This window comes from Thunnus maccoyii, chromosome 6, assembly GCF_910596095.1.
Source record: "Thunnus maccoyii chromosome 6, fThuMac1.1, whole genome shotgun sequence".
Taxonomy (NCBI): domain Eukaryota; kingdom Metazoa; phylum Chordata; class Actinopteri; order Scombriformes; family Scombridae; genus Thunnus; species Thunnus maccoyii.
In genome coordinates this window covers 30417707-30445479 of record NC_056538.1, presented here as the reverse complement: position 1 = coordinate 30445479, position 27773 = coordinate 30417707, and the positions used below count along the sequence as shown (strand labels likewise).

Below are 27773 nucleotides of genomic sequence, written 5' to 3'. Positions count from 1 at the left end.
CCAGAGGGGAATTAGCTCAAATGGTAGAGCGCTCGCTTTGCATGTGAGAGGCAGCGGGATCGACGCCCGCATTCTCCATTCCCGTTTCTTCTTTGGTGTGAAATGGGTCTTTTCCCCGAAAGTCAATGTCGCAGCATTGTAAAGTCAACGCTGTGCATCCAAATCTTCATGGCAGGAAACGCACAATGCCTTGATTCGGAGGAACTGACGTAAAGCAGGATTCCTCCAGAGCGTTACTCCTGCTGATTGTGCCCATAATAAGCAGAGCAAGGGTGCCGAATTCTTACAGGCACACCCTCTGACACAAATGTTGATCACAGAGAAGACATATTTCCTCTAAGTTCCTAAAGCTTTCACCACACACCTTGTGTAATCTCCTGCATCTCTGTGACCGGACTAGTAGTTTTGACCCTTAGTCAGCCACGTCACGTTGTTTGACGTCCATGTTCACAGCCTCTCATTGGGATTTTCTTTACTCAACAGACACATACGCGAATCGGACAGAAGTGGGGGCATCCAACCACGAAGGGATTCGAACCCTCAATCTTCTGATCCGAAGTCAGACGCCTTGTCCTTTAGGCCACGTGGTCACGAGTACATTTCAACGGGGCTACGTTGGTAGTAGTGTAGAGTAAGAAGGAGCTGGACTTTGGACGTGAAGCTTTCGCCTTCATGGGATACACGTGTGAGACAATGTGGCACTGTTGGTCAACCCATGGGTGAGAAACAGTGGGAAGTTTACATCAACTTTCTTTCCATCTGTAGGCGCGGCACAAGGACTTGTGCCTTTACAGCAACAGTTCCTGGCCAGTACAGGGATCGAACCTGTGACCTTGGCGTTATTAGCACCACGCTCTAAACAGCTGAGCTAACTGGCCCGCTGCTGAGAGTCCTCTTACGACCACGTCCCTTATACAATGACAGGGAAGCAATTGCTTTCGAGTATTTTGCGACCTGTTGGCACCTCTCTCGTAATTGTCTTTAAGAGGGGAATTAGCTCAAATGGTAGAGCGCTCGCTTAGCATGCGAGAGGTAGCGGGATCGATGCCCGCATTCTCCATTACCTCCTTTTCTGTGGAGCCAGACAGCATCCACTACTTTTTGTTTGGAGGCTGATGTCCCACAATCACGCCATTACAAAAGGATATTGTGTTTTGTCACCACGATACTTTCTTGCTGAGGAACATAACTATGCCTGACCTTCTGGAGGACATTTACCTTCTGTTCTCAGGCAGCTTTTGCCTTTTTCATAATCATCTCCTTGAAAACTTTGAATACTCACAGTTGGTGAATCTAACTCCACGCTTTAGTCCTCTGAGCCCACGGGCGTGGCCAAGAACTTCTCAGGAAAATACTGCACGAGACATACAGTATGTCAATGGGGAAAACCAGTCACTAACTTCATTGGTTACACCTGGTGAATACTTCCCCAGGTGGCACCTCCAGAGGGGAATTAGCTCAAATGGTAGAGCGCTCGCTTTGCATGTGAGAGGCAGCGGGATCGACGCCCGCATTCTCCATTCCCGTTTCTTCTTTGGTGTGAAATGGGTCTTTTCCCCGAAAGTCAATGTCGCAGCATTGTAAAGTCAACGCTGTGCATCCAAATCTTCATGGCAGGAAACGCACAATGCCTTGATTCGGAGGAACTGACGTAAAGCAGGATTCCTCCAGAGCGTTACTCCTGCTGATTGTGCCGAATTCTTACAGGTACACCCTCTGACACAAATGTTGATCACAGAGAAGACATATTTCCTCTAAGTTCCTAAAGCTTTCACCACACACCTTGTGTAATCTCCTGCATCTCTGTGACCGCACTAGTAGTTTTGACCCATAGTCAGCCACGTCACGTTGTTTGACGTCCATGTTCACAGCCTCTCATTTGGGATTTTCTTTACTCAACAGACACATACGCGAATCGGACAGAAGTGGGGGCATCCAACCACGAAGGGATTCGAACCCTCAATCTTCTGATCCGAAGTCAGACGCCTTGTCCTTTAGGCCACGTGGTCACGTGGATAGGGACGAGTACATTTCAACGGGGCTACGTTGGTAGTAGTGTAGAGTAAGAAGGAGCTGGACTTTGGACGTGAAGCTTTCGCCTTCATGGGATACACGTGTGAGACAATGTGGCACTGTTGGTCAACCCATGGGTGAGAAACAGTGGGAAGTTTACATCAACTTTCTTTCCATCTGTAGGCGCGGCACAAGGACTTGTGCCTTTACAGCAACAGTTCCTGGCCAGTACAGGGATCGAACCTGTGACCTTGGCGTTATTAGCACCACGCTCTAAACAGCTGAGCTAACTGGCCCGCTGCTGAGAGTCCTCTTACGACCACGTCCCTTATACAATGACAGGGAAGCAATTGCTTTCGATTATTTTGCGACCTGTTGGCACCTCTCTCGTAATTGTCTTTAAGATGGGAATTAGCTCAAATGGTAGAGCGCTCGCTTAGCATGCGAGAGGTAGCGGGATCGATGCCCGCATTCTCCATTACCTCCTTTTCTGTGGAGCCAGACAGCATCCACTACTTTTTGTTTGGAGGCTGATGTCCCACAATCACGCCATTACAAAAGGATATTGTGTTTTGTCACCACGATACTTTCTTGCTGAGGAACATAACTATGCCTGACCTTCTGGAGGACATTTACCTTCTGTTCTCAAGCAGCTTTTGCCTTTTTCATAATCATCTCCTTGAAAACTTTGAATACTCACAGTTGGTGAATCTAACTCCACGCTTTAGTCCTCTGAGCCCACGGGCGTGGCCAAGAACTTCTCAGGAAAATACTGCACGAGACATACAGTATGTCAATGGGGAAAACCAGTCACTAACTTCATTGGTTACACCTGGTGAATACTTCCCCAGGTGGCACCTCCAGAGGGGAATTAGCTCAAATGGTAGAGCGCTCGCTTTGCATGTGAGAGGCAGCGGGATCGACGCCCGCATTCTCCATTCCCGTTTCTTCTTTGGTGTGAAATGGGTCTTTTCCCCGAAAGTCAATGTCGCAGCATTGTAAAGTCAACGCTGTGCATCCAAATCTTCATGGCAGGAAACGCACAATGCCTTGATTCGGAGGAACTGACGTAAAGCAGGATTCCTCCAGAGCGTTACTCCTGCTGATTGTGCCCATAATAAGCAGAGCAAGGGTGCCGAATTCTTACAGGTACACCCTCTGACACAAATGTTGATCACAGAGAAGACATATTTCCTCTAAGTTCCTAAAGCTTTCACCACACACCTTGTGTAATGTTCTGCATCTCTGTGACCGGACTAGTAGTTTTGACCCATAGTCAGCCACGTCACGTTGTTTGACGTCCATGTTCACAGCCTCTCATTGGGATTTTCTTTACTCAACAGACACATACGCGAATCGGACAGAAGTGGGGGCATCCAACCACGAAGGGATTCGAACCCTCAATCTTCTGATCCGAAGTCAGACGCCTTGTCCTTTAGGCCACGTGGATAGGGACGAGTACATTTCAACGGGGCTACGTTGGTAGTAGTGTAGAGTAAGAAGGAGCTGGACTTTGGACGTGAAGCTTTCGCCTTCATGGGATACACGTGTGAGACAATGTGGCACTGTTGGTCAACCCATGGGTGAGAAACAGTGGGAAGTTTACATCAACTTTCTTTCCATCTGTAGGCGCGGCACAAGGACTTGTGCCTTTACAGCAACAGTTCCTGGCCAGTACAGGGATCGAACCTGTGACCTTGGCGTTATTAGCACCACGCTCTAACCAGCTGAGCTAACTGGCCCGCTGCTGAGAGTCCTCTTACGACCACGTCCCTTATACAATGACAGGGAAGCAATTGCTTTCGAGTATTTTGCGACCTGTTGGCGCCTCTCTCGTAATTGTCTTTAAGAGGGGAATTAGCTCAAATGGTAGAGCGCTCGCTTAGCATGCGAGAGGTAGCGGGATCGATGCCCGCATTCTCCATTACCTCCTTTTCTGTGGAGCCAGACAGCATCCACTACTTTTTGTTTGGAGGCTGATGTCCCACAATCACGCCATTACAAAAGGATATTGTGTTTTGTCACCACGATACTTTCTTGCTGAGGAACATAACTATGCCTGACCTTCTGGAGGACATTTACCTTCTGTTCTCAAGCAGCTTTTGCCTTTTTCATAATCATCTCCTTGAAAACTTTGAATACTCACAGTTGGTGAATCTAACTCCACGCTTTAGTCCTCTGAGCCCACGGGCGTGGCCAAGAACTTCTCAGGAAAATACTGCACGAGACATACAGTATGTCAATGGGGAAAACCAGTCACTAACTTCATTGGTTACACCTGGTGAATACTTCCCCAGGTGGCACCTCCAGAGGGGAATTAGCTCAAATGGTAGAGCGCTCGCTTTGCATGTGAGAGGCAGCGGGATCGACGCCCGCATTCTCCATTCCCGTTTCTTCTTTGGTGTGAAATGGGTCTTTTCCCCGAAAGTCAATGTCGCAGCATTGTAAAGTCAACGCTGTGCATCCAAATCTTCATGGCAGGAAACGCACAATGCCTTGATTCGGAGGAACTGACGTAAAGCAGGATTCCTCCAGAGCGTTACTCCTGCTGATTGTGCCCATAATAAGCAGAGCAAGGGTGCCGAATTCTTACAGGTACACCCTCTGACACAAATGTTGATCACAGAGAAGACATATTTCCTCTAAGTTCCTAAAGCTTTCACCACACACCTTGTGTAATCTCCTGCATCTCTGTGACCGGACTAGTAGTTTTGACCCATAGTCAGCCACGTCACGTTGTTTGACGTCCATGTTCACAGCCTCTCATTGGGATTTTCTTTACTCAACAGACACATACGCGAATCGGACAGAAGTGGGGGCATCCAACCACGAAGGGATTCGAACCCTCAATCTTCTGATCCGAAGTCAGACGCCTTGTCCTTTAGGCCACGTGGTCACGTGGATAGGGACGAGTACATTTCAACGGGGCTACGTTGGTAGTAGTGTAGAGTAAGAAGGAGCTGGACTTTGGACGTGAAGCTTTCGCCTTCATGGGATACACGTGTGAGACAATGTGGCACTGTTGGTCAACCCATGGGTGAGAAACAGTGGGAAGTTTACATCAACTTTCTTTCCATCTGTAGGCGCGGCACAAGGACTTGTGCCTTTACAGCAACAGTTCCTGGCCAGTACAGGGATCGAACCTGTGACCTTGGCGTTATTAGCACCACGCTCTAACCAGCTGAGCTAACTGGCCCGCTGCTGAGAGTCCTCTTACGACCACGTCCCTTATACAATGACAGGGAAGCAATTGCTTTCGAGTATTTTGCGACCTGTTGGCACCTCTCGTAATTGTCTTTAAGAGGGGAATTAGCTCAAATGGTAGAGCGCTCGCTTAGCATGCGAGAGGTAGCGTGATCGATGCCCGCATTCTCCATTACCTCCTTTTCTGTGGAGCCAGACAGCATCCACTACTTTTTGTTTGGAGGCTGATGTCCCACAATCACGCCATTACAAAAGGATATTGTGTTTTGTCACCACGATACTTTCTTGCTGAGGAACATAACTATGCCTGACCTTCTGGAGGACATTTACCTTCTGTTCTCAAGCAGCTTTTGCCTTTTTCATAATCATCTCCTTGAAAACTTTGAATACTCACAGTTGGTGAATCTAACTCCACGCTTTAGTCCTCTGAGCCCACGGGCGTGGCCAAGAACTTCTCAGGAAAATACTGCACGAGACATACAGTATGTCAATGGGGAAAACCAGTCACTAACTTCATTGGTTACACCTGGTGAATACTTCCCCAGGTGGCACCTCCAGAGGGGAATTAGCTCAAATGGTAGAGCGCTCGCTTTGCATGTGAGAGGCAGCGGGATCGACGCCCGCATTCTCCATTCCCGTTTCTTCTTTGGTGTGAAATGGGTCTTTTCCCCGAAAGTCAATGTCGCAGCATTGTAAAGTCAACGCTGTGCATCCAAATCTTCATGGCAGGAAACGCACAATGCCTTGATTCGGAGGAACTGACGTAAAGCAGGATTCCTCCAGAGCGTTACTCCTGCTGATTGTGCCCATAATAAGCAGAGCAAGGGTGCCGAATTCTTACAGGTACACCCTCTGACACAAATGTTGATCACAGAGAAGACATATTTCCTCTAAGTTCCTAAAGCTTTCACCACACACCTTGTGTAATCTCCTGCATCTCTGTGACCGCACTAGTAGTTTTGACCCATAGTCAGCCACGTCACGTTGTTTGACGTCCATGTTCACAGCCTCTCATTGGGATTTTCTTTACTCAACAGACACATACGCGAATCGGACAGAAGTGGGGGCATCCAACCACGAAGGGATTCGAACCCTCAATCTTCTGATCCGAAGTCAGACGCCTTGTCCTTTAGGCCACGTGGTCACGTGGATAGGGACGAGTACATTTCAACGGGGCTACGTTGGTAGTAGTGTAGAGTAAGAAGGAGCTGGACTTTGGACGTGAAGCTTTCGCCTTCATGGGATACACGTGTGAGACAATGTGGCACTGTTGGTCAACCCATGGGTGAGAAACAGTGGGAAGTTTACATCAACTTTCTTTCCATCTGTAGGCGCGGCACAAGGACTTGTGCCTTTACAGCAACAGTTCCTGGCCAGTACAGGGATCGAACCTGTGACCTTGGCGTTATTAGCACCACGCTCTAACCAGCTGAGCTAACTGGCCCGCTGCTGAGAGTCCTCTTACGACCACGTCCCTTATACAATGACAGGGAAGCAATTGCTTTCGAGTATTTTGCGACCTGTTGGCGCCTCTCTCGTAATTGTCTTTAAGAGGGGAATTAGCTCAAATGGTAGAGCGCTCGCTTAGCATGCGAGAGGTAGCGGGATCGATGCCCGCATTCTCCATTACCTCCTTTTCTGTGGAGCCAGACAGCATCCACTACTTTTTGTTTGGAGGCTGATGTCCCACAATCACGCCATTACAAAAGGATATTGTGTTTTGTCACCACGATACTTTCTTGCTGAGGAACATAACTATGCCTGACCTTCTGGAGGACATTTACCTTCTGTTCTCAGGCAGCTTTTGCCTTTTTCATAATCATCTCCTTGAAAACTTTGAATACTCACAGTTGGTGAATCTAACTCCACGCTTTAGCCCTCTGAGCCCACGGGCGTGGCCAAGAACTTCTCAGGAAAATACTGCACGAGACATACAGTATGTCAATGGGGAAAACCAGTCACTAACTTCATTGGTTACACCTGGTGAATACTTCCCCAGGTGGCACCTCCAGAGGGGAATTAGCTCAAATGGTAGAGCGCTCGCTTTGCATGTGAGAGGCAGCGGGATCGACGCCCGCATTCTCCATTCCCGTTTCTTCTTTGGTGTGAAATGGGTCTTTTCCCCGAAAGTCAATGTCGCAGCATTGTAAAGTCAACGCTGTGCATCCAAATCTTCATGGCAGGAAACGCACAATGCCTTGATTCGGAGGAACTGACGTAAAGCAGGATTCCTCCAGAGCGTTACTCCTGCTGATTGTGCCCATAATAAGCAGAGCAAGGGTGCCGAATTCTTACAGGTACACCCTCTGACACAAATGTTGATCACAGAGAAGACATATTTCCTCTAAGTTCCTAAAGCTTTCACCACACACCTTGTGTAATCTCCTGCATCTCTGTGACCGCACTAGTAGTTTTGACCCATAGTCAGCCACGTCACGTTGTTTGACGTCCATGTTCACAGCCTCTCATTGGGATTTTCTTTACTCAACAGACACATACGCGAATCGGACAGAAGTGGGGGCATCCAACCACGAAGGGATTCGAACCCTCAATCTTCTGATCCGAAGTCAGACGCCTTGTCCTTTAGGCCACGTGGTCACGTGGATAGGGACGAGTACATTTCAACGGGGCTACGTTGGTAGTAGTGTAGAGTAAGAAGGAGCTGGACTTTGGACGTGAAGCTTTCGCCTTCATGGGATACACGTGTGAGACAATGTGGCACTGTTGGTCAACCCATGGGTGAGAAACAGTGGGAAGTTTACATCAACTTTCTTTCCATCTGTAGGCGCGGCACAAGGACTTGTGCCTTTACAGCAACAGTTCCTGGCCAGTACAGGGATCGAACCTGTGACCTTGGCGTTATTAGCACCACGCTCTAACCAGCTGAGCTAACTGGCCCGCTGCTGAGAGTCCTCTTACGACCACGTCCCTTATACAATGACAGGGAAGCAATTGCTTTCGAGTATTTTGCGACCTGTTGGCGCCTCTCTCGTAATTGTCTTTAAGAGGGGAATTAGCTCAAATGGTAGAGCGCTCGCTTAGCATGCGAGAGGTAGCGGGATCGATGCCCGCATTCTCCATTACCTCCTTTTCTGTGGAGCCAGACAGCATCCACTACTTTTTGTTTGGAGGCTGATGTCCCACAATCACGCCATTACAAAAGGATATTGTGTTTTGTCACCACGATACTTTCTTGCTGAGGAACATAACTATGCCTGACCTTCTGGAGGACATTTACCTTCTGTTCTCAAGCAGCTTTTGCCTTTTTCATAATCATCTCCTTGAAAACTTTGAATACTCACAGTTGGTGAATCTAACTCCACGCTTTAGTCCTCTGAGCCCACGGGCGTGGCCAAGAACTTCTCAGGAAAATACTGCACGAGACATACAGTATGTCAATGGGGAAAACCAGTCACTAACTTCATTGGTTACACCTGGTGAATACTTCCCCAGGTGGCACCTCCAGAGGGGAATTAGCTCAAATGGTAGAGCGCTCGCTTTGCATGTGAGAGGCAGCGGGATCGACGCCCGCATTCTCCATTCCCGTTTCTTCTTTGGTGTGAAATGGGTCTTTTCCCCGAAAGTCAATGTCGCAGCATTGTAAAGTCAACGCTGTGCATCCAAATCTTCATGGCAGGAAACGCACAATGCCTTGATTCGGAGGAACTGACGTAAAGCAGGATTCCTCCAGAGCGTTACTCCTGCTGATTGTGCCCATAATAAGCAGAGCAAGGGTGCCGAATTCTTACAGGTACACCCTCTGACACAAATGTTGATCACAGAGAAGACATATTTCCTCTAAGTCCCTAAAGCTTTCACCACACACCTTGTGTAATCTCCTGCATCTCTGTGACCGGACTAGTAGTTTTGACCCATAGTCAGCCACGTCACGTTGTTTGACGTCCATGTTCACAGCCTCTCATTGGGATTTTCTTTACTCAACAGACACATACGCGAATCGGACAGAAGTGGGGGCATCCAACCACGAAGGGATTCGAACCCTCAATCTTCTGATCCGAAGTCAGACGCCTTGTCCTTTAGGCCACGTGGTCACGTGGATAGGGACGAGTACATTTCAACGGGGCTACGTTGGTAGTAGTGTAGAGTAAGAAGGAGCTGGACTTTGGACGTGAAGCTTTCGCCTTCATGGGATACACGTGTGAGACAATGTGGCACTGTTGGTCAACCCATGGGTGAGAAACAGTGGGAAGTTTACATCAACTTTCTTTCCATCTGTAGGCGCGGCACAAGGACTTGTGCCTTTACAGCAACAGTTCCTGGCCAGTACAGGGATCGAACCTGTGACCTTGGCGTTATTAGCACCACGCTCTAACCAGCTGAGCTAACTGGCCCGCTGCTGAGAGTCCTCTTACGACCACGTCCCTTATACAATGACAGGGAAGCAATTGCTTTCGAGTATTTTGCGACCTGTTGGCGCCTCTCTCGTAATTGTCTTTAAGAGGGGAATTAGTTCAAATGGTAGAGCGCTCGCTTAGCATGCGAGAGGTAGCGGGATCGATGCCCGCATTCTCCATTACCTCCTTTTCTGTGGAGCCAGACAGCATCCACTACTTTTTGTTTGGAGGCTGATGTCCCACAATCACGCCATTACAAAAGGATATTGTGTTTTGTCACCACGATACTTTCTTGCTGAGGAACATAACTATGCCTGACCTTCTGGAGGACATTTACCTTCTGTTCTCAGGCAGCTTTTGCCTTTTTCATAATCATCTCCTTGAAAACTTTGAATACTCACAGTTGGTGAATCTAACTCCACGCTTTAGCCCTCTGAGCCCACGGGCGTGGCCAAGAACTTCTCAGGAAAATACTGCACGAGACATACAGTATGTCAATGGGGAAAACCAGTCACTAACTTCATTGGTTACACCTGGTGAATACTTCCCCAGGTGGCACCTCCAGAGGGGAATTAGCTCAAATGGTAGAGCGCTCGCTTTGCATGTGAGAGGCAGCGGGATCGACGCCCGCATTCTCCATTCCCGTTTCTTCTTTGGTGTGAAATGGGTCTTTTCCCCGAAAGTCAATGTCGCAGCATTGTAAAGTCAACGCTGTGCATCCAAATCTTCATGGCAGGAAACGCACAATGCCTTGATTCGGAGGAACTGACGTAAAGCAGGATTCCTCCAGAGCGTTACTCCTGCTGATTGTGCCCATAATAAGCAGAGCAAGGGTGCCGAATTCTTACAGGTACACCCTCTGACACAAATGTTGATCACAGAGAAGACATATTTCCTCTAAGTTCCTAAAGCTTTCACCACACACCTTGTGTAATCTCCTGCATCTCTGTGACCGGACTAGTAGTTTTGACCCATAGTCAGCCACGTCACGTTGTTTGACGTCCATGTTCACAGCCTCTCATTGGGATTTTCTTTACTCAACAGACACATACGCGAATCGGACAGAAGTGGGGGCATCCAACCACGAAGGGATTCGAACCCTCAATCTTCTGATCCGAAGTCAGACGCCTTGTCCTTTAGGCCACGTGGTCACGTGGATAGGGACGAGTACATTTCAACGGGGCTACGTTGGTAGTAGTGTAGAGTAAGAAGGAGCTGGACTTTGGACGTGAAGCTTTCGCCTTCATGGGATACACGTGTGAGACAATTTGGCACTGTTGGTCAACCCATGGGTGAGAAACAGTGGGAAGTTTACATCAACTTTCTTTCCATCTGTAGGCGCGGCACAAGGACTTGTGCCTTTACAGCAACAGTTCCTGGCCAGTACAGGGATCGAACCTGTGACCTTGGCGTTATTAGCACCACGCTCTAACCAGCTGAGCTAACTGGCCCGCTGCTGAGAGTCCTCTTACGACCACGTCCCTTATACAATGACAGGGAAGCAATTGCTTTCGAGTATTTTGCGACCTGTTGGCGCCTCTCTCGTAATTGTCTTTAAGAGGGGAATTAGCTCAAATGGTAGAGCGCTCGCTTAGCATGCGAGAGGTAGCGGGATCGATGCCCGCATTCTCCATTACCTCCTTTTCTGTGGAGCCAGACAGCATCCACTACTTTTTGTTTGGAGGCTGATGTCCCACAATCACGCCATTACAAAAGGATATTGTGTTTTGTCACCACGATACTTTCTTGCTGAGGAACATAACTATGCCTGACCTTCTGGAGGACATTTACCTTCTGTTCTCAGGCAGCTTTTGCCTTTTTCATAATCATCTCCTTGAAAACTTTGAATACTCACAGTTGGTGAATCTAACTCCACGCTTTAGCCCTCTGAGCCCACGGGCGTGGCCAAGAACTTCTCAGGAAAATACTGCACGAGACATACAGTATGTCAATGGGGAAAACCAGTCACTAACTTCATTGGTTACACCTGGTGAATACTTCCCCAGGTGGCACCTCCAGAGGGGAATTAGCTCAAATGGTAGAGCGCTCGCTTTGCATGTGAGAGGCAGCGGGATCGACGCCCGCATTCTCCATTCCCGTTTCTTCTTTGGTGTGAAATGGGTCTTTTCCCCGAAAGTCAATGTCGCAGCATTGTAAAGTCAACGCTGTGCATCCAAATCTTCATGGCAGGAAACGCACAATGCCTTGATTCGGAGGAACTGACGTAAAGCAGGATTCCTCCAGAGCGTTACTCCTGCTGATTGTGCCCATAATAAGCAGAGCAAGGGTGCCGAATTCTTACAGGTACACCCTCTGACACAAATGTTGATCACAGAGAAGACATATTTCCTCTAAGTTCCTAAAGCTTTCACCACACACCTTGTGTAATCTCCTGCATCTCTGTGACCGCACTAGTAGTTTTGACCCATAGTCAGCCACGTCACGTTGTTTGACGTCCATGTTCACAGCCTCTCATTGGGATTTTCTTTACTCAACAGACACATACGCGAATCGGACAGAAGTGGGGGCATCCAACCACGAAGGGATTCGAACCCTCAATCTTCTGATCCGAAGTCAGACGCCTTGTCCTTTAGGCCACATGGTCACGTGGATAGGGACGAGTACATTTCAACGGGGCTACGTTGGTAGTAGTGTAGAGTAAGAAGGAGCTGGACTTTGGACGTGAAGCTTTCGCCTTCATGGGATACACGTGTGAGACAATGTGGCACTGTTGGTCAACCCATGGGTGAGAAACAGTGGGAAGTTTACATCAACTTTCTTTCCATCTGTAGGCGCGGCACAAGGACTTGTGCCTTTACAGCAACAGTTCCTGGCCAGTACAAGGATCGAACCTGTGACCTTGGCGTTATTAGCACCACGCTCTAACCAGCTGAGCTAACTGGCCCGCTGCTGAGAGTCCTCTTACGACCACGTCCCTTATACAATGACAGGGAAGCAATTGCTTTCGAGTATTTTGCGACCTGTTGGCGCCTCTCTCGTAATTGTCTTTAAGAGGGGAATTAGCTCAAATGGTAGAGCGCTCGCTTAGCATGCGAGAGGTAGCGGGATCGATGCCCGCATTCTCCATTACCTCCTTTTCTGTGGAGCCAGACAGCATCCACTACTTTTTGTTTGGAGGCTGATGTCCCACAATCACGCCATTACAAAAGGATATTGTGTTTTGTCACCACGATACTTTCTTGCTGAGGAACATAACTATGCCTGACCTTCTGGAGGACATTTACCTTCTGTTCTCAGGCAGCTTTTGCCTTTTTCATAATCATCTCCTTGAAAACTTTGAATACTCACAGTTGGTGAATCTAACTCCACGCTTTAGCCCTCTGAGCCCACGGGCGTGGCCAAGAACTTCTCAGGAAAATACTGCACGAGACATACAGTATGTCAATGGGGAAAACCAGTCACTAACTTCATTGGTTACACCTGGTGAATACTTCCCCAGGTGGCACCTCCAGAGGGGAATTAGCTCAAATGGTAGAGCGCTCGCTTTGCATGTGAGAGGCAGCGGGATCGACGCCCGCATTCTCCATTCCCGTTTCTTCTTTGGTGTGAAATGGGTCTTTTCCCCGAAAGTCAATGTCGCAGCATTGTAAAGTCAACGCTGTGCATCCAAATCTTCATGGCAGGAAACGCACAATGCCTTGATTCGGAGGAACTGACGTAAAGCAGGATTCCTCCAGAGCGTTACTCCTGCTGATTGTGCCCATAATAAGCAGAGCAAGGGTGCCGAATTCTTACAGGTACACCCTCTGACACAAATGTTGATCACAGAGAAGACATATTTCCTCTAAGTTCCTAAAGCTTTCACCACACACCTTGTGTAATCTCCTGCATCTCTGTGACCGCACTAGTAGTTTTGACCCATAGTCAGCCACGTCACGTTGTTTGACGTCCATGTTCACAGCCTCTCATTGGGATTTTCTTTACTCAACAGACACATACGCGAATCGGACAGAAGTGGGGGCATCCAACCACGAAGGGATTCGAACCCTCAATCTTCTGATCCGAAGATTGACGCCTTGTCCTTTAGGCCACGTGGTCACGTGGATAGGGACGAGTACATTTCAACGGGGCTACGTTGGTAGTAGTGTAGAGTAAGAAGGAGCTGGACTTTGGACGTGAAGCTTTCGCCTTCATGGGATACACGTGTGAGACAATGTGGCACTGTTGGTCAACCCATGGGTGAGAAACAGTGGGAAGTTTACATCAACTTTCTTTCCATCTGTAGGCGCGGCACAAGGACTTGTGCCTTTACAGCAACAGTTCCTGGCCAGTACAGGGATCGAACCTGTGACCTTGGCGTTATTAGCACCACGCTCTAACCAGCTGAGCTAACTGGCCCGCTGCTGAGAGTCCTCTTACGACCACGTCCCTTATACAATGACAGGGAAGCAATTGCTTTCGAGTATTTTGCGACCTGTTGGCGCCTCTCTCGTAATTGTCTTTAAGAGGGGAATTAGCTCAAATGGTAGAGCGCTCGCTTAGCATGCGAGAGGTAGCGGGATCGATGCCCGCATTCTCCATTACCTCCTTTTCTGTGGAGCCAGACAGCATCCACTACTTTTTGTTTGGAGGCTGATGTCCCACAATCACGCCATTACAAAAGGATATTGTGTTTTGTCACCACGATACTTTCTTGCTGAGGAACATAACTATGCCTGACCTTCTGGAGGACATTTACCTTCTGTTCTCAGGCAGCTTTTGCCTTTTTCATAATCATCTCCTTGAAAACTTTGAATACTCACAGTTGGTGAATCTAACTCCACGCTTTAGTCCTCTGAGCCCACGGGCGTGGCCAAGAACTTCTCAGGAAAATACTGCACGAGACATACAGTATGTCAATGGGGAAAACCAGTCACTAACTTCATTGGTTACACCTGGTGAATACTTCCCCAGGTGGCACCTCCAGAGGGGAATTAGCTCAAATGGTAGAGCGCTCGCTTTGCATGTGAGAGGCAGCGGGATCGACGCCCGCATTCTCCATTCCCGTTTCTTCTTTGGTGTGAAATGGGTCTTTTCCCCGAAAGTCAATGTCGCAGCATTGTAAAGTCAACGCTGTGCATCCAAATCTTCATGGCAGGAAACGCACAATGCCTTGATTCGGAGGAACTGACGTAAAGCAGGATTCCTCCAGAGCGTTACTCCTGCTGATTGTGCCCATAATAAGCAGAGCAAGGGTGCCGAATTCTTACAGGTACACCCTCTGACACAAATGTTGATCACAGAGAAGACATATTTCCTCTAAGTTCCTAAAGCTTTCACCACACACCTTGTGTAATCTCCTGCATCTCTGTGACCGCACTAGTAGTTTTGACCCATAGTCAGCCACGTCACGTTGTTTGACGTCCATGTTCACAGCCTCTCATTGGGATTTTCTTTACTCAACAGACACATACGCGAATCGGACAGAAGTGGGGGCATCCAACCACGAAGGGATTCGAACCCTCAATCTTCTGATCCGAAGTCAGACGCCTTGTCCTTTAGGCCACGTGGTCACGTGGATAGGGACGAGTACATTTCAACGGGGCTACGTTGGTAGTAGTGTAGAGTAAGAAGGAGCTGGACTTTGGACGTGAAGCTTTCGCCTTCATGGGATACACGTGTGAGACAATGTGGCACTGTTGGTCAACCCATGGGTGAGAAACAGTGGGAAGTTTACATCAACTTTCTTTCCATCTGTAGGCGCGGCACAAGGACTTGTGCCTTTACAGCAACAGTTCCTGGCCAGTACAGGGATCGAACCTGTGACCTTGGCGTTATTAGCACCACGCTCTAACCAGCTGAGCTAACTGGCCCGCTGCTGAGAGTCCTCTTACGACCACGTCCCTTATACAATGACAGGGAAGCAATTGCTTTCGAGTATTTTGCGACCTGTTGGCGCCTCTCTCGTAATTGTCTTTAAGAGGGGAATTAGCTCAAATGGTAGAGCGCTCGCTTAGCATGCGAGAGGTAGCGGGATCGATGCCCGCATTCTCCATTACCTCCTTTTCTGTGGAGCCAGACAGCATCCACTACTTTTTGTTTGGAGGCTGATGTCCCACAATCACGCCATTACAAAAGGATATTGTGTTTTGTCACCACGATACTTTCTTGCTGAGGAACATAACTATGCCTGACCTTCTGGAGGACATTTACCTTCTGTTCTCAGGCAGCTTTTGCCTTTTTCATAATCATCTCCTTGAAAACTTTGAATACTCACAGTTGGTGAATCTAACTCCACGCTTTAGCCCTCTGAGCCCACGGGCGTGGCCAAGAACTTCTCAGGAAAATACTGCACGAGACATACAGTATGTCAATGGGGAAAACCAGTCACTAACTTCATTGGTTACACCTGGTGAATACTTCCCCAGGTGGCACCTCCAGAGGGGAATTAGCTCAAATGGTAGAGCGCTCGCTTTGCATGTGAGAGGCAGCGGGATCGACGCCCGCATTCTCCATTCCCGTTTCTTCTTTGGTGTGAAATGGGTCTTTTCCCCGAAAGTCAATGTCGCAGCATTGTAAAGTCAACGCTGTGCATCCAAATCTTCATGGCAGGAAACGCACAATGCCTTGATTCGGAGGAACTGACGTAAAGCAGGATTCCTCCAGAGCGTTACTCCTGCTGATTGTGCCCATAATAAGCAGAGCAAGGGTGCCGAATTCTTACAGGTACACCCTCTGACACAAATGTTGATCACAGAGAAGACATATTTCCTCTAAGTTCCTAAAGCTTTCACCACACACCTTGTGTAATCTCCTGCATCTCTGTGACCGCACTAGTAGTTTTGACCCATAGTCAGCCACGTCACGTTGTTTGACGTCCATGTTCACAGCCTCTCATTGGGATTTTCTTTACTCAACAGACACATACGCGAATCGGACAGAAGTGGGGGCATCCAACCACGAAGGGATTCGAACCCTCAATCTTCTGATCCGAAGATTGACGCCTTGTCCTTTAGGCCACGTGGTCACGTGGATAGGGACGAGTACATTTCAACGGGGCTACGTTGGTAGTAGTGTAGAGTAAGAAGGAGCTGGACTTTGGACGTGAAGCTTTCGCCTTCATGGGATACACGTGTGAGACAATGTGGCACTGTTGGTCAACCCATGGGTGAGAAACAGTGGGAAGTTTACATCAACTTTCTTTCCATCTGTAGGCGCGGCACAAGGACTTGTGCCTTTACAGCAACAGTTCCTGGCCAGTACAGGGATCGAACCTGTGACCTTGGCGTTATTAGCACCACGCTCTAACCAGCTGAGCTAACTGGCCCGCTGCTGAGAGTCCTCTTACGACCACGTCCCTTATACAATGACAGGGAAGCAATTGCTTTCGAGTATTTTGCGACCTGTTGGCGCCTCTCTCGTAATTGTCTTTAAGAGGGGAATTAGCTCAAATGGTAGAGCGCTTGCTTAGCATGCGAGAGGTAGCGGGATCGATGCCCGCATTCTCCATTACCTCCTTTTCTGTGGAGCCAGACAGCATCCACTACTTTTTGTTTGGAGGCTGATGTCCCACAATCACGCCATTACAAAAGGATATTGTGTTTTGTCACCACGATACTTTCTTGCTGAGGAACATAACTATGCCTGACCTTCTGGAGGACATTTACCTTCTGTTCTCAGGCAGCTTTTGCCTTTTTCATAATCATCTCCTTGAAAACTTTGAATACTCACAGTTGGTGAATCTAACTCCACGCTTTAGCCCTCTGAGCCCACGGGCGTGGCCAAGAACTTCTCAGGAAAATACTGCACGAGACATACAGTATGTCAATGGGGAAAACCAGTCACTAACTTCATTGGTTACACCTGGTGAATACTTCCCCAGGTGGCACCTCCAGAGGGGAATTAGCTCAAATGGTAGAGCGCTCGCTTTGCATGTGAGAGGCAGCGGGATCGACGCCCGCATTCTCCATTCCCGTTTCTTCTTTGGTGTGAAATGGGTCTTTTCCCCGAAAGTCAATGTCGCAGCATTGTAAAGTCAACGCTGTGCATCCAAATCTTCATGGCAGGAAACGCACAATGCCTTGATTCGGAGGAACTGACGTAAAGCAGGATTCCTCCAGAGCGTTACTCCTGCTGATTGTGCCCATAATAAGCAGAGCAAGGGTGCCGAATTCTTACAGGTACACCCTCTGACACAAATGTTGATCACAGAGAAGACATATTTCCTCTAAGTTCCTAAAGCTTTCACCACACACCTTGTGTAATCTCCTGCATCTCTGTGACCGCACTAGTAGTTTTGACCCATAGTCAGCCACGTCACGTTGTTTGACGTCCATGTTCACAGCCTCTCATTGGGATTTTCTTTACTCAACAGACACATACGCGAATCGGACAGAAGTGGGGGCATCCAACCACGAAGGGATTCGAACCCTCAATCTTCTGATCCGAAGATTGACGCCTTGTCCTTTAGGCCACGTGGTCACGTGGATAGGGACGAGTACATTTCAACGGGGCTACGTTGGTAGTAGTGTAGAGTAAGAAGGAGCTGGACTTTGGACGTGAAGCTTTCGCCTTCATGGGATACACGTGTGAGACAATGTGGCACTGTTGGTCAACCCATGGGTGAGAAACAGTGGGAAGTTTACATCAACTTTCTTTCCATCTGTAGGCGCGGCACAAGGACTTGTGCCTTTACAGCAACAGTTCCTGGCCAGTACAGGGATCGAACCTGTGACCTTGGCGTTATTAGCACCACGCTCTAACCAGCTGAGCTAACTGGCCCGCTGCTGAGAGTCCTCTTACGACCACGTCCCTTATACAATGACAGGGAAGCAATTGCTTTCGAGTATTTTGCGACCTGTTGGCGCCTCTCTCGTAATTGTCTTTAAGAGGGGAATTAGCTCAAATGGTAGAGCGCTCGCTTAGCATGCGAGAGGTAGCGGGATCGATGCCCGCATTCTCCATTACCTCCTTTTCTGTGGAGCCAGACAGCATCCACTACTTTTTGTTTGGAGGCTGATGTCCCACAATCACGCCATTACAAAAGGATATTGTGTTTTGTCACCACGATACTTTCTTGCTGAGGAACATAACTATGCCTGACCTTCTGGAGGACATTTACCTTCTGTTCTCAGGCAGCTTTTGCCTTTTTCATAATCATCTCCTTGAAAACTTTGAATACTCACAGTTGGTGAATCTAACTCCACGCTTTAGCCCTCTGAGCCCACGGGCGTGGCCAAGAACTTCTCAGGAAAATACTGCACGAGACATACAGTATGTCAATGGGGAAAACCAGTCACTAACTTCATTGGTTACACCTGGTGAATACTTCCCCAGGTGGCACCTCCAGAGGGGAATTAGCTCAAATGGTAGAGCGCTCGCTTTGCATGTGAGAGGCAGCGGGATCGACGCCCGCATTCTCCATTCCCGTTTCTTCTTTGGTGTGAAATGGGTCTTTTCCCCGAAAGTCAATGTCGCAGCATTGTAAAGTCAACGCTGTGCATCCAAATCTTCATGGCAGGAAACGCACAATGCCTTGATTCGGAGGAACTGACGTAAAGCAGGATTCCTCCAGAGCGTTACTCCTGCTGATTGTGCCCATAATAAGCAGAGCAAGGGTGCCGAATTCTTACAGGTACACCCTCTGACACAAATGTTGATCACAGAGAAGACATATTTCCTCTAAGTTCCTAAAGCTTTCACCACACACCTTGTGTAATCTCCTGCATTTCTGTGACCGGACTAGTAGTTTTGACCCATAGTCAGCCACGTCACGTTGTTTGACGTCCATGTTCACAGCCTCTCATTGGGATTTTCTTTACTCAACAGACACATACGCGAATCGGACAGAAGTGGGGGCATCCAACCACGAAGGGATTCGAACCCTCAAACTTCTGATCCGAAGTCAGACGCCTTGTCCTTTAGGCCACGTGGTCACGTGGATAGGGACGAGTACATTTCAACGGGGCTACGTTGGTAGTAGTGTAGAGTAAGAAGGAGCTGGACTTTGGACGTGAAGCTTTCGCCTTCATGGGATACATGTGTGAGACAATGTGGCACTGTTGGTCAACCCATGGGTGAGAAACAGTGGGAAGTTTACATCAACTTTCTTTCCATCTGTAGGCGCGGCACAAGGACTTGTGCCTTTACAGCAACAGTTCCTGGCCAGTACAGGGATCGAACCTGTGACCTTGGCGTTATTAGCACCACGCTCTAACCAGCTGAGCTAACTGGCCCGCTGCTGAGAGTCCTCTTACGACCACGTCCCTTATACAATGACAGGGAAGCAATTGCTTTCGAGTATTTTGCGACCTGTTGGCGCCTCTCTCGTAATTGTCTTTAAGAGGGGAATTAGCTCAAATGGTAGAGCGCTCGCTTAGCATGCGAGAGGTAGCGGGATCGATGCCCGCATTCTCCATTACCTCCTTTTCTGTGGAGCCAGACAGCATCCACTACTTTTTGTTTGGAGGCTGATGTCCCACAATCACGCCATTACAAAAGGATATTGTGTTTTGTCACCACGATACTTTCTTGCTGAGGAACATAACTATGCCTGACCTTCTGGAGGACATTTACCTTCTGTTCTCAGGCAGCTTTTGCCTTTTTCATAATCATCTCCTTGAAAACTTTGAATACTCACAGTTGGTGAATCTAACTCCACGCTTTAGCCCTCTGAGCCCACGGGCGTGGCCAAGAACTTCTCAGGAAAATACTGCACGAGACATACAGTATGTCAATGGGGAAAACCAGTCACTAACTTCATTGGTTACACCTGGTGAATACTTCCCCAGGTGGCACCTCCAGAGGGGAATTAGCTCAAATGGTAGAGCGCTCGCTTTGCATGTGAGAGGCAGCGGGATCGACGCCCGCATTCTCCATTCCCGTTTCTTCTTTGGTGTGAAATGGGTCTTTTCCCCGAAAGTCAATGTCGCAGCATTGTAAAGTCAACGCTGTGCATCCAAATCTTCATGGCAGGAAACGCACAATGCCTTGATTCGGAGGAACTGACGTAAAGCAGGATTCCTCCAGAGCGTTACTCCTGCTGATTGTGCCCATAATAAGCAGAGCAAGGGTGCCGAATTCTTACAGGTACACCCTCTGACACAAATGTTGATCACAGAGAAGACATATTTCCTCTAAGTTCCTAAAGCTTTCACCACACACCTTGTGTAATCTCCTGCATCTCTGTGACCGCACTAGTAGTTTTGACCCATAGTCAGCCACGTCACGTTGTTTGACGTCCATGTTCACAGCCTCTCATTGGGATTTTCTTTACTCAACAGACACATACGCGAATCGGACAGAAGTGGGGGCATCCAACCACGAAGGGATCCGAAGTCAGACGCCTTGTCCTTTAGGCCACGTGGTCACGTGGATAGGGACGAGTACATTTCAACGGGGCTACGTTGGTAGTAGTGTAGAGTAAGAAGGAGCTGGACTTTGGACGTGAAGCTTTCGCCTTCATGGGATACACGTGTGAGACAATGTGGCACTGTTGGTCAACCCATGGGTGAGAAACAGTGGGAAGTTTACATCAACTTTCTTTCCATCTGTAGGCGCGGCACAAGGACTTGTGCCTTTACAGCAACAGTTCCTGGCCAGTACAGGGATCGAACCTGTGACCTTGGCGTAATTAGCACCACGCTCTAACCAGCTGAGCTAACTGGCCCGCTGCTGAGAGTTCTCTTACGACCACGTCCCTTATACAATGACAGGGAAGCAATTGCTTTCGAGTATTTTGCGACCTGTTGGCGCCTCTCTCGTAATTGTCTTTAAGAGGGGAATTAGCTCAAATGGTAGAGCGCTCGCTTAGCATGCGAGAGGTAGCGGGATCGATGCCCGCATTCTCCATTACCTCCTTTTCTGTGGAGCCAGACAGCATCCACTACTTTTTGTTTGGAGGCTGATGTCCCACAATCACGCCATTACAAAAGGATATTGTGTTTTGTCACCACGATACTTTCTTGCTGAGGAACATAACTATGCCTGACCTTCTGGAGGACATTTACCTTCTGTTCTCAGGCAGCTTTTGCCTTTTTCATAATCATCTCCTTGAAAACTTTGAATACTCACAGTTGGTGAATCTAACTCCACACTTTAGCCCTCTGAGCCCACGGGCGTGGCCAAGAACTTCTCAGGAAAATACTGCACGAGACATACAGTATGTCAATGGGGAAAACCAGTCACTAACTTCATTGGTTACACCTGGTGAATACTTCCCCAGGTGGCACCTCCAGAGGGGAATTAGCTCAAATGGTAGAGCGCTCGCTTTGCATGTGAGAGGCAGCGGGATCGACGCCCGCATTCTCCATTCCCGTTTCTTCTTTGGTGTGAAATGGGTCTTTTCCCCGAAAGTCAATGTCGCAGCATTGTAAAGTCAACGCTGTGCATCCAAATCTTCATGGCAGGAAACGCACAATGCCTTGATTCGGAGGAACTGACGTAAAGCAGGATTCCTCCAGAGCGTTACTCCTGCTGATTGTGCCCATAATAAGCAGAGCAAGGGTGCCGAATTCTTACAGGTACACCCTCTGACACAAATGTTGATCACAGAGAAGACATATTTCCTCTAAGTTCCTAAAGCTTTCACCACACACCTTGTGTAATCTCCTGCATCTCTGTGACCGGACTAGTAGTTTTGACCCATAGTCAGCCACGTCACGTTGTTTGACGTCCATGTTCACAGCCTCTCATTGGGATTTTCTTTACTCAACAGACACATACGCGAATCGGACAGAAGTGGGGGCATCCAACCACGAAGGGATCCGAAGTCAGACGCCTTGTCCTTTAGGCCACGTGGTCACGTGGATAGGGACGAGCACATTTCAACGGGGCTACGTTGGTAGTAGTGTAGAGTAAGAAGGAGCTGGACTTTGGACGTGAAGCTTTCGCCTTCATGGGATACACGTGTGAGACAATGTGGCACTGTTGGTCAACCCATGGGTGAGAAACAGTGGGAAGTTTACATCAACTTTCTTTCCATCTGTAGGCGCGGCACAAGGACTTGTGCCTTTACAGCAACAGTTCCTGGCCAGTACAGGGATCGAACCTGTGACCTTGGCGTTATTAGCACCACGCTCTAACCAGCTGAGCTAACTGGCCCGCTGCTGAGAGTCCTCTTACGACCACGTCCCTTATACAATGACAGGGAAGCAATTGCTTTCGAGTATTTTGCGACCTGTTGGCGCCTCTCTCGTAATTGTCTTTAAGAGGGGAATTAGCTCAAATGGTAGAGCGCTCGCTTAGCATGCGAGAGGTAGCGGGATCGATGCCCGCATTCTCCATTACCTCCTTTTCTGTGGAGCCAGACAGCATCCACTACTTTTTGTTTGGAGGCTGATGTCCCACAATCACGCCATTACAAAAGGATATTGTGTTTTGTCACCACGATACTTTCTTGCTGAGGAACATAACTATGCCTGACCTTCTGGAGGACATTTACCTTCTGTTCTCAGGCAGCTTTTGCCTTTTTCATAATCATCTCCTTGAAAACTTTGAATACTCACAGTTGGTGAATCTAACTCCACGCTTTAGCCCTCTGAGCCCACGGGCGTGGCCAAGAACTTCTCAGGAAAATACTGCACGAGACATACAGTATGTCAATGGGGAAAACCAGTCACTAACTTCATTGGTTACACCTGGTGAATACTTCCCCAGGTGGCACCTCCAGAGGGGAATTAGCTCAAATGGTAGAGCGCTCGCTTTGCATGTGAGAGGCAGCGGGATCGACGCCCGCATTCTCCATTCCTGTTTCTTCTTTGGTGTGAAATGGGTCTTTTCCCCGAAAGTCAATGTCGCAGCATTGTAAAGTCAACGCTGTGCATCCAAATCTTCATGGCAGGAAACGCACAATGCCTTGATTCGGAGGAACTGACGTAAAGCAGGATTCCTCCAGAGCGTTACTCCTGCTGATTGTGCCCATAATAAGCAGAGCAAGGGTGCCAAATTCTTACAGGTACACCCTCTGACACAAATGTTGATCACAGAGAAGACATATTTCCTCTAAGTTCCTAAAGCTTTCACCACACACCTTGTGTAATCTCCTGCATCTCTGTGACCGCACTAGTAGTTTTGACCCATAGTCAGCCACGTCACGTTGTTTGACGTCCATGTTCACAGCCTCTCATTGGGATTTTCTTTACTCAACAGACACATACGCGAATCGGACAGAAGTGGGGGCATCCAACCACGAAGGGATTCGAACCCTCAATCTTCTGATCCGAAGTCAGACGCCTTGTCCTTTAGGCCACGTGGTCACGTGGATAGGGACGAGTACATTTCAACGGGGCTACGTTGGTAGTAGTGTAGAGTAAGAAGGAGCTGGACTTTGGACGTGAAGCTTTCGCCTTCATGGGATACACGTGTGAGACAATGTGGCACTGTTGGTCAACCCATGGGTGAGAAACAGTGGGAAGTTTACATCAACTTTCTTTCCATCTGTAGGCGCGGCACAAGGACTTGTGCCTTTACAGCAACAGTTCCTGGCCAGTACAGGGATCGAACCTGTGACCTTGGCGTTATTAGCACCACGCTCTAACCAGCTGAGCGTCCTCTTACGACCACGTCCCTTATACAATGACAGGGAAGCAATTGCTTTCGAGTATTTTGCGACCTGTTGGCGCCTCTCTCGTAATTGTCTTTAAGAGGGGAATTAGCTCAAATGGTAGAGCGCTCGCTTAGCATGCGAGAGGTAGCGGGATCGATGCCCGCATTCTCCATTACCTCCTTTTCTGTGGAGCCAGACAGCATCCACTACTTTTTGTTTGGAGGCTGATGTCCCACAATCACGCCATTACAAAAGGATATTGTGTTTTGTCACCACGATACTTTCTTGCTGAGGAACATAACTATGCCTGACCTTCTGGAGGACATTTACCTTCTGTTCTCAGGCAGCTTTTGCCTTTTTCATAATCATCTCCTTGAAAACTTTGAATACTCACAGTTGGTGAATCTAACTCCACGCTTTAGCCCTCTGAGCCCACGGGCGTGGCCAAGAACTTCTCAGGAAAATACTGCACGAGACATACAGTATGTCAATGGGGAAAACCAGTCACTAACTTCATTGGTTACACCTGGTGAATACTTCCCCAGGTGGCACCTCCAGAGGGGAATTAGCTCAAATGGTAGAGCGCTCGCTTTGCATGTGAGAGGCAGCGGGATCGACGCCCGCATTCTCCATTCCCGTTTCTTCTTTGGTGTGAAATGGGTCTTTTCCCCGAAAGTCAATGTCGCAGCATTGTAAAGTCAACGCTGTGCATCCAAATCTTCATGGCAGGAAACGCACAATGCCTTGATTCGGAGGAACTGACGTAAAGCAGGATTCCTCCAGAGCGTTACTCCTGCTGATTGTGCCCATAATAAGCAGAGCAAGGGTGCCGAATTCTTACAGGTACACCCTCTGACACAAATGTTGATCACAGAGAAGACATATTTCCTCTAAGTTCCTAAAGCTTTCACCACACACCTTGTGTAATCTCCTGCATCTCTGTGACCGGACTAGTAGTTTTGACCCATAGTCAGCCACGTCACGTTGTTTGACGTCCATGTTCACAGCCTCTCATTGGGATTTTCTTTACTCAACAGACACATACGCGAATCGGACAGAAGTGGGGGCATCCAACCACGAAGGGATTTGAACCCTCAATCTTCTGATCCGAAGTCAGACGCCTTGTCCTTTAGGCCACGTGGTCACGTGGATAGGGACGAGTACATTTCAACGGGGCTACGTTGGTAGTAGTGTAGAGTAAGAAGGAGCTGGACTTTGGACGTGAAGCTTTCGCCTTCATGGGATACACGTGTGAGACAATGTGGCACTGTTGGTCAACCCATGGGTGAGAAACAGTGGGAAGTTTACATCAACTTTCTTTCCATCTGTAGGCGCGGCACAAGGACTTGTGCCTTTACAGCAACAGTTCCTGGCCAGTACAGGGATCGAACCTGTGACCTTGGCGTTATTAGCACCACGCTCTAACCAGCTGAGCTAACTGGCCCGCTGCTGAGAGTCCTCTTACGACCACGTCCCTTATACAATGACAGGGAAGCAATTGCTTTCGAGTATTTTGCGACCTGTTGGCGCCTCTCTCGTAATTGTCTTTAAGAGGGGAATTAGCTCAAATGGTAGAGCGCTCGCTTAGCATGCGAGAGGTAGCGGGATCGATGCCCGCATTCTCCATTACCTCCTTTTCTGTGGAGCCAGACAGCATCCACTACTTTTTGTTTGGAGGCTGATGTCCCACAATCACGCCATTACAAAAGGATATTGTGTTTTGTCACCACGATACTTTCTTGCTGAGGAACATAACTATGCCTGACCTTCTGGAGGACATTTACCTTCTGTTCTCAGGCAGCTTTTGCCTTTTTCATAATCATCTCCTTGAAAACTTTGAATACTCACAGTTGGTGAATCTAACTCCACGCTTTAGCCCTCTGAGCCCACGGGCGTGGCCAAGAACTTCTCAGGAAAATACTGCACGAGACATACAGTATGTCAATGGGGAAAACCAGTCACTAACTTCATTGGTTACACCTGGTGAATACTTCCCCAGGTGGCACCTCCAGAGGGGAATTAGCTCAAATGGTAGAGCGCTCGCTTTGCATGTGAGAGGCAGCGGGATCGACGCCCGCATTCTCCATTCCCGTTTCTTCTTTGGTGTGAAATGGGTCTTTTCCCCGAAAGTCAATGTCGCAGCATTGTAAAGTCAACGCTGTGCATCCAAATCTTCATGGCAGGAAACGCACAATGCCTTGATTCGGAGGAACTGACGTAAAGCAGGATTCCTCCAGAGCGTTACTCCTGCTGATTGTGCCCATAATAAGCAGAGCAAGGGTGCCGAATTCTTACAGGTACACCCTCTGACACAAATGTTGATCACAGAGAAGACATATTTCCTCTAAGTTCCTAAAGCTTTCACCACACACCTTGTGTAATCTCCTGCATCTCTGTGACCGGACTAGTAGTTTTGACCCATAGTCAGCCACGTCACGTTGTTTGACGTCCATGTTCACAGCCTCTCATTGGGATTTTCTTTACTCAACAGACACATACGCGAATCGGACAGAAGTGGGGGCATCCAACCACGAAGGGATCCGAAGTCAGACGCCTTGTCCTTTAGGCCACGTGGTCACGTGGATAGGGACGAGTACATTTCAACGGGGCTACGTTGGTAGTAGTGTAGAGTAAGAAGGAGCTGGACTTTGGACGTGAAGCTTTCGCCTTCATGGGATACACGTGTGAGACAATGTGGCACTGTTGGTCAACCCATGGGTGAGAAACAGTGGGAAGTTTACATCAACTTTCTTTCCATCTGTAGGCGCGGCACAAGGACTTGTGCCTTTACAGCAACAGTTCCTGGCCAGTACAGGGATCGAACCTGTGACCTTGGCGTTATTAGCACCACGCTCTAACCAGCTGAGCTAACTGGCCCGCTGCTGAGAGTCCTCTTACGACCACGTCCCTTATACAATGACAGGGAAGCAATTGCTTTCGAGTATTTTGCGACCTGTTGGCGCCTCTCTCGTAATTGTCTTTAAGAGGGGAATTAGCTCAAATGGTAGAGCGCTCGCTTAGCATGCGAGAGGTAGCGGGATCGATGCCCGCATTCTCCATTACCTCCTTTTCTGTGGAGCCAGACAGCATCCACTACTTTTTGTTTGGAGGCTGATGTCCCACAATCACGCCATTACAAAAGGATATTGTGTTTTGTCACCACGATACTTTCTTGCTGAGGAACATAACTATGCCTGACCTTCTGGAGGACATTTACCTTCTGTTCTCAGGCAGCTTTTGCCTTTTTCATAATCATCTCCTTGAAAACTTTGAATACTCACAGTTGGTGAATCTAACTCCACACTTTAGCCCTCTGAGCCCACGGGCGTGGCCAAGAACTTCTCAGGAAAATACTGCACGAGACATACAGTATGTCAATGGGGAAAACCAGTCACTAACTTCATTGGTTACACCTGGTGAATACTTCCCCAGGTGGCACCTCCAGAGGGGAATTAGCTCAAATGGTAGAGCGCTCGCTTTGCATGTGAGAGGCAGCGGGATCGACGCCCGCATTCTCCATTCCCGTTTCTTCTTTGGTGTGAAATGGGTCTTTTCCCCGAAAGTCAATGTCGCAGCATTGTAAAGTCAACGCTGTGCATCCAAATCTTCATGGCAGGAAACGCACAATGCCTTGATTCGGAGGAACTGACGTAAAGCAGGATTCCTCCAGAGCGTTACTCCTGCTGATTGTGCCCATAATAAGCAGAGCAAGGGTG

At 48.5% G+C, this 27773-nt stretch overlaps 45 non-coding genes across 45 annotated transcripts; 15 read left to right on the top strand and 30 right to left on the bottom strand.

The window, feature by feature from the left end:
- Window positions 1-517: 517 nt before the first annotated feature.
- trnar-ucg lies at window positions 518-590 on the bottom strand. Its single transcript has one exon. It is a non-coding gene; the product is annotated as a tRNA-Arg (tRNA).
- A 214-nt stretch (window positions 591-804) lies between these two features.
- trnai-aau lies at window positions 805-878 on the bottom strand. Its single transcript has one exon. It is a non-coding gene; the product is annotated as a tRNA-Ile (tRNA).
- Window positions 879-987: 109 nt separating this feature from the next.
- On the top strand, window positions 988-1060 carry trnaa-agc. The gene has a single exon. It is a non-coding gene; the product is annotated as a tRNA-Ala (tRNA).
- Window positions 1061-1936: 876 nt separating this feature from the next.
- On the bottom strand, window positions 1937-2009 carry trnar-ucg. Its single transcript has one exon. It is a non-coding gene; the product is annotated as a tRNA-Arg (tRNA).
- A 226-nt stretch (window positions 2010-2235) lies between these two features.
- trnai-aau lies at window positions 2236-2309 on the bottom strand. Its single transcript has one exon. It is a non-coding gene; the product is annotated as a tRNA-Ile (tRNA).
- Window positions 2310-3681: 1372 nt separating this feature from the next.
- trnai-aau lies at window positions 3682-3755 on the bottom strand. The gene has a single exon. It is a non-coding gene; the product is annotated as a tRNA-Ile (tRNA).
- Window positions 3756-3864: 109 nt separating this feature from the next.
- trnaa-agc lies at window positions 3865-3937 on the top strand. Its single transcript has one exon. It is a non-coding gene; the product is annotated as a tRNA-Ala (tRNA).
- Window positions 3938-4836: 899 nt separating this feature from the next.
- On the bottom strand, window positions 4837-4909 carry trnar-ucg. Its single transcript has one exon. It is a non-coding gene; the product is annotated as a tRNA-Arg (tRNA).
- Window positions 4910-5135: 226 nt separating this feature from the next.
- On the bottom strand, window positions 5136-5209 carry trnai-aau. Its single transcript has one exon. It is a non-coding gene; the product is annotated as a tRNA-Ile (tRNA).
- A 1079-nt stretch (window positions 5210-6288) lies between these two features.
- Window positions 6289-6361, bottom strand: trnar-ucg. The gene has a single exon. It is a non-coding gene; the product is annotated as a tRNA-Arg (tRNA).
- A 226-nt stretch (window positions 6362-6587) lies between these two features.
- trnai-aau lies at window positions 6588-6661 on the bottom strand. Its single transcript has one exon. It is a non-coding gene; the product is annotated as a tRNA-Ile (tRNA).
- A 109-nt stretch (window positions 6662-6770) lies between these two features.
- On the top strand, window positions 6771-6843 carry trnaa-agc. Its single transcript has one exon. It is a non-coding gene; the product is annotated as a tRNA-Ala (tRNA).
- Window positions 6844-7742: 899 nt separating this feature from the next.
- On the bottom strand, window positions 7743-7815 carry trnar-ucg. Its single transcript has one exon. It is a non-coding gene; the product is annotated as a tRNA-Arg (tRNA).
- A 226-nt stretch (window positions 7816-8041) lies between these two features.
- trnai-aau lies at window positions 8042-8115 on the bottom strand. The gene has a single exon. It is a non-coding gene; the product is annotated as a tRNA-Ile (tRNA).
- Window positions 8116-8224: 109 nt separating this feature from the next.
- Window positions 8225-8297, top strand: trnaa-agc. The gene has a single exon. It is a non-coding gene; the product is annotated as a tRNA-Ala (tRNA).
- Window positions 8298-9196: 899 nt separating this feature from the next.
- On the bottom strand, window positions 9197-9269 carry trnar-ucg. Its single transcript has one exon. It is a non-coding gene; the product is annotated as a tRNA-Arg (tRNA).
- Window positions 9270-9495: 226 nt separating this feature from the next.
- Window positions 9496-9569, bottom strand: trnai-aau. Its single transcript has one exon. It is a non-coding gene; the product is annotated as a tRNA-Ile (tRNA).
- Window positions 9570-10650: 1081 nt separating this feature from the next.
- On the bottom strand, window positions 10651-10723 carry trnar-ucg. Its single transcript has one exon. It is a non-coding gene; the product is annotated as a tRNA-Arg (tRNA).
- A 226-nt stretch (window positions 10724-10949) lies between these two features.
- Window positions 10950-11023, bottom strand: trnai-aau. Its single transcript has one exon. It is a non-coding gene; the product is annotated as a tRNA-Ile (tRNA).
- A 109-nt stretch (window positions 11024-11132) lies between these two features.
- Window positions 11133-11205, top strand: trnaa-agc. The gene has a single exon. It is a non-coding gene; the product is annotated as a tRNA-Ala (tRNA).
- Window positions 11206-12104: 899 nt separating this feature from the next.
- On the bottom strand, window positions 12105-12177 carry trnar-ucg. The gene has a single exon. It is a non-coding gene; the product is annotated as a tRNA-Arg (tRNA).
- Window positions 12178-12403: 226 nt separating this feature from the next.
- Window positions 12404-12477, bottom strand: trnai-aau. The gene has a single exon. It is a non-coding gene; the product is annotated as a tRNA-Ile (tRNA).
- Window positions 12478-12586: 109 nt separating this feature from the next.
- Window positions 12587-12659, top strand: trnaa-agc. The gene has a single exon. It is a non-coding gene; the product is annotated as a tRNA-Ala (tRNA).
- Window positions 12660-13857: 1198 nt separating this feature from the next.
- On the bottom strand, window positions 13858-13931 carry trnai-aau. The gene has a single exon. It is a non-coding gene; the product is annotated as a tRNA-Ile (tRNA).
- Window positions 13932-14040: 109 nt separating this feature from the next.
- Window positions 14041-14113, top strand: trnaa-agc. Its single transcript has one exon. It is a non-coding gene; the product is annotated as a tRNA-Ala (tRNA).
- An 899-nt stretch (window positions 14114-15012) lies between these two features.
- Window positions 15013-15085, bottom strand: trnar-ucg. The gene has a single exon. It is a non-coding gene; the product is annotated as a tRNA-Arg (tRNA).
- A 226-nt stretch (window positions 15086-15311) lies between these two features.
- Window positions 15312-15385, bottom strand: trnai-aau. Its single transcript has one exon. It is a non-coding gene; the product is annotated as a tRNA-Ile (tRNA).
- Window positions 15386-15494: 109 nt separating this feature from the next.
- On the top strand, window positions 15495-15567 carry trnaa-agc. Its single transcript has one exon. It is a non-coding gene; the product is annotated as a tRNA-Ala (tRNA).
- Window positions 15568-16765: 1198 nt separating this feature from the next.
- Window positions 16766-16839, bottom strand: trnai-aau. The gene has a single exon. It is a non-coding gene; the product is annotated as a tRNA-Ile (tRNA).
- A 1380-nt stretch (window positions 16840-18219) lies between these two features.
- On the bottom strand, window positions 18220-18293 carry trnai-aau. Its single transcript has one exon. It is a non-coding gene; the product is annotated as a tRNA-Ile (tRNA).
- A 109-nt stretch (window positions 18294-18402) lies between these two features.
- On the top strand, window positions 18403-18475 carry trnaa-agc. The gene has a single exon. It is a non-coding gene; the product is annotated as a tRNA-Ala (tRNA).
- An 899-nt stretch (window positions 18476-19374) lies between these two features.
- trnar-ucg lies at window positions 19375-19447 on the bottom strand. The gene has a single exon. It is a non-coding gene; the product is annotated as a tRNA-Arg (tRNA).
- A 226-nt stretch (window positions 19448-19673) lies between these two features.
- On the bottom strand, window positions 19674-19747 carry trnai-aau. Its single transcript has one exon. It is a non-coding gene; the product is annotated as a tRNA-Ile (tRNA).
- Window positions 19748-19856: 109 nt separating this feature from the next.
- Window positions 19857-19929, top strand: trnaa-agc. Its single transcript has one exon. It is a non-coding gene; the product is annotated as a tRNA-Ala (tRNA).
- A 1177-nt stretch (window positions 19930-21106) lies between these two features.
- trnai-aau lies at window positions 21107-21180 on the bottom strand. Its single transcript has one exon. It is a non-coding gene; the product is annotated as a tRNA-Ile (tRNA).
- Window positions 21181-21289: 109 nt separating this feature from the next.
- On the top strand, window positions 21290-21362 carry trnaa-agc. The gene has a single exon. It is a non-coding gene; the product is annotated as a tRNA-Ala (tRNA).
- Window positions 21363-22539: 1177 nt separating this feature from the next.
- On the bottom strand, window positions 22540-22613 carry trnai-aau. Its single transcript has one exon. It is a non-coding gene; the product is annotated as a tRNA-Ile (tRNA).
- Window positions 22614-22722: 109 nt separating this feature from the next.
- trnaa-agc lies at window positions 22723-22795 on the top strand. Its single transcript has one exon. It is a non-coding gene; the product is annotated as a tRNA-Ala (tRNA).
- Window positions 22796-23694: 899 nt separating this feature from the next.
- Window positions 23695-23767, bottom strand: trnar-ucg. Its single transcript has one exon. It is a non-coding gene; the product is annotated as a tRNA-Arg (tRNA).
- A 389-nt stretch (window positions 23768-24156) lies between these two features.
- trnaa-agc lies at window positions 24157-24229 on the top strand. Its single transcript has one exon. It is a non-coding gene; the product is annotated as a tRNA-Ala (tRNA).
- An 899-nt stretch (window positions 24230-25128) lies between these two features.
- On the bottom strand, window positions 25129-25201 carry trnar-ucg. Its single transcript has one exon. It is a non-coding gene; the product is annotated as a tRNA-Arg (tRNA).
- A 226-nt stretch (window positions 25202-25427) lies between these two features.
- Window positions 25428-25501, bottom strand: trnai-aau. Its single transcript has one exon. It is a non-coding gene; the product is annotated as a tRNA-Ile (tRNA).
- Window positions 25502-25610: 109 nt separating this feature from the next.
- On the top strand, window positions 25611-25683 carry trnaa-agc. The gene has a single exon. It is a non-coding gene; the product is annotated as a tRNA-Ala (tRNA).
- Window positions 25684-26860: 1177 nt separating this feature from the next.
- Window positions 26861-26934, bottom strand: trnai-aau. The gene has a single exon. It is a non-coding gene; the product is annotated as a tRNA-Ile (tRNA).
- Window positions 26935-27043: 109 nt separating this feature from the next.
- trnaa-agc lies at window positions 27044-27116 on the top strand. The gene has a single exon. It is a non-coding gene; the product is annotated as a tRNA-Ala (tRNA).
- The last annotated feature ends 657 nt before the right edge of the window (window positions 27117-27773 follow it).